Here is a 3,563-nt window from a genome sequence, read left to right as displayed (position 1 = left end):
TTTTTTCTTTTCCCCTCTCCTTTAACTGCAGGATTGTTTTTGTTTCTTTATTTTTGTGTGAACATCAAATGCTGACCTCTTGGGGATGCAAGAAGGGAAGGACTTGCAAAGAAGTGGTACCAGAGTGGCTCCTAAAGCATCCCTGCCACACGATACAGGATTTGCGGCCAGCGGTGATCCTCATCTCTCTCAGTTCCCCAGTACTCAGTGCATTGGTTTTTATGGACAGAAAGAAACGAAAAGCAAAGGGATCTGGCCAGATGGTTGAACACGCAGCAGCAGACAACAGATGAAGACTTTCATAAAATCATAGGATGGCTCGGCTTGGAAGGGACCTTAAAAGGTCACTTTAACTCCAACCCCACTGCCATGGGCAGGGCTGCCAGCCTCCAGCTCACGATCCCATCCCACCTGGCCTCGAGTGCCTCCAGGGACGGGGCGCCCACAGCTCTCTGGGCAGCACTGCCAGCGCCTCATCATCCTCTGACTAAACAATTTCTTCCTAACATCCAAGTAAATCTCCCTTCTTTTAGCTGAAAGGCATTCCCCCTCATCCTATCGCTATCAGACTGCCTAAACACTCTGCCTCCATCCTGTATGTAACTCCACCTTCTGCAAGGCTGCAGTGAGGTCTCTCTGGATCCTTCTCCATGCTGTGCACCCTCAGCTCCCTCCACCTTTCCTCACAGCAGAGGTGCTTCGGCCCTTTGATCATCTTTGTGGCTCTTCTCTGGAGCCACTCCAAGTGCTCCACCCCCTCCTGTATGGACCCCAGGCTCAGACACAGGACACACCATTTTCCTGGTTCCATGCCAGCTCCCCAAGGCTGTCCTTTCCACGGACAGACGGACAGGCAGCCATGGATACTTCCTCGCTCTCTTTCTTCATTTGTTGGCTCATGAGTTCAAATTCAATAAAACAGTGGGAGATTTGTTAGGATTAAGGTCAAATAAAAAGCGAAAAGGTGATTGGATTTGTGCTATGATTGATTATAGAAAGTGCAGATATTTATAAACAGCCAACAGGATAACTGTCAAAATGATTCTATATCAACAAAAAAAGGAGAAGATGAGTCAAATGTTTCCAGCGTTGTGGGAATAAGATTAAACCAAATACAATTGATGCAGCAAATAAAGATGCCAATGTTAACAACTGCTATATAATTTCAAGTGGTCAATCTCATCTGAATTTATTTATATATATAAAAAATGTACATGTATACTTTTTTTTTAAGGATTCTCTGTCAATTGTAAGTGATGTCAGGGCCGTAGATGAGGCATGGAGTCATCTTGTCTGCCTGTGCAGATCTGATACATGGCACAGAGCTGGAGCAACGAGGAGGATGCCATGGGGACCAGGGAGACCTCCTGCCCTGGGGGCTGCCATGTTGCACTGACCCCAGGGATTGCCTGCCCCTTGAGCCAGTTCTATCAAAATGTCTTTGCTTTTAAAGCGGTACGTGAAAGTTGCTGGGTAAAACAGCACTGGGAAAGCCCAGGAAGTACTGAGTCATGCTGCCTCCCGCACCAACAAGGGGCTGACCCCAGCCACTGCCACCCTGCAGCAATTCTTCCTCTGCCAGCCTCAGAAAATCCCACCCGTGGTGGCAGAGGAGTGGCTGCACAGCATGTGAGCTTGCTGCTCCCAGGACCACCCTGCCTTCCCCCTCCTGGCAGCTCTGATTCTCCTCTATCCATCTGCAGGTGGCTTTCTGTTAGTACAGAGCCATTAAAATTCAAGGTCAGATTCTTTATTGATCATTGCCAGGCAAATTAAAGACATCTTTCTTCTCTTCTTGTGTTACAGTGCCAAGAGGCATCCCACTGTTTGCTTTTACGGGCGGCTGCTGCTGCTGCCCCAGAGTCTCCTTGGATGGGAGCTGCTCCAGCCACAGAGGTTTCATGTTTCCTGTTACAGAGAGACGCTCCAGGTTTTAAAAATCAGAGGTGACTGCAGCTTGGAAGGCTGTTGGTTAAGAGAAGGTCTGAGGCATAGCTGAAGTCCAGACTTACTGCATGCATCCCTACCAGAAAGGGTCGGGGCTGGGTCCAGCACACTACAGCTCTGTCTGGAAAGAGGGTTTTCTTTCCCAAAGCGTCAGGCTTCAGCTGAAGACCTCAGCTCTGAGAGTTCTGCGTCCTCTCTGCATGCCCTCACTGCTTGTCACTGCATCACAGACTCCTGATGCCAAAGTGAGATCAGAAGATAAAGTCTCTGACAAGTCCTTTTCTAAAGCGTCAGGACAGCATCTTCCAAATTGTTTCTGTTTATACTTTGCCAGTGACTCATATGTTGATATTCTGTCCTGTAGGTTACTTTAAAAACAGGAATAATTGCACAGCTAATTATCATTTGAATTATTCATTTTGTCCTCCTCTTCCTTTCTCCTGGAAGAGGGAGATGCATTGTCAGTGGTGGCTGTCTTTGTGCGACGTGATTAGATGCTCTGTGCACAGTGATGGGAGAGACCTCATCAAAATCTGCTTCCAAAAACAGAAGCAAGACGAAGAATCTCACAGGTTTCAACAACTTAAAAACCTCTCCCCTTCAGACACATAAATGTGCACCTACATATGCACATGAATGCACACAGCTGGATGCTCACACACGCACACAAACACCTTCACCGAGCACAACGCCATCCATCCCCGCCATAAAAATAAACCCTTTTTCCCAGACAAAGAAGAAAGCAGCCTCTAATGAGATTGTGAGCATGTGGCACATGTGTTTGTGTGTGTTTTCCTAATTATCTCTTTTCAAATAAGATTAAATATCCTTCAAAGCCGGACATCTTTCCAATAGGTGAATGTTTGAACTCCAGGGCTGATGGTAATATGAAAAATTCTCCCTGTCACAGGCAGACAAACAAATTGCAGTGCTGTTGCTGTCCTTTTCTTGGGAAAAACATTGCAGTGAACATCACCTGATGTTGCCAGAAACCTGGGTGAGGGGAGCCCAGCTCTCCTCTCACTCAAGCGCAGGCAAATTCATGAAAAAGATGCGCATGGCGTGAAGGAGAAGTGAAGGAGATCGTTTGAGGTGACTTTGGTGTGCGATTCTCCTTGGCTCAGTCTGAAGGTCAGGGCTCTGGGTGGGATGCTCTGCAGAACGCACGGCTCCAGAGACTGCTCTGACCTCCTCTGCTCTTATCCTGGAGAAGGCAGCGCTGCTGTGAACCACGATGTGTTTGTGCAGGGAACAAAGATCCCCCATTCACTTCACACCTCCTTTCAGAACGTCACCTGATGATATCCATTAACGCGAACAGGCTTGTTCCTTTATCAAGGATTCCTTAAAAAGATCTCAGCTGCCTGGAAAGCTGTGTGTGCACTTCAGACAAAATGTCTGCACTTCACAGTTTTATTTGTTTAACAGGTCTGATAACAGCTCTGCCTATTGCACCAAGAGCCGCCCCACTCAGGCAACAGTTTGTTCCTTTATCGTGCATCAATCTAAACTGATTCCACTCCAGAGACTCAAGAAGGAAGGTGCATAGTCAGGTTATTCTTTTAACCACTTTATGTTGATATCACATTGTCGTTTCACTGTATTTAAATCACAAA

The sequence above is a fragment of the Meleagris gallopavo genome, chromosome 30 (assembly GCF_000146605.3).
Source record: "Meleagris gallopavo isolate NT-WF06-2002-E0010 breed Aviagen turkey brand Nicholas breeding stock chromosome 30, Turkey_5.1, whole genome shotgun sequence".
Lineage (NCBI taxonomy): Eukaryota > Metazoa > Chordata > Aves > Galliformes > Phasianidae > Meleagris > Meleagris gallopavo.
Note: the sequence above shows the minus strand (reverse complement) of the source record.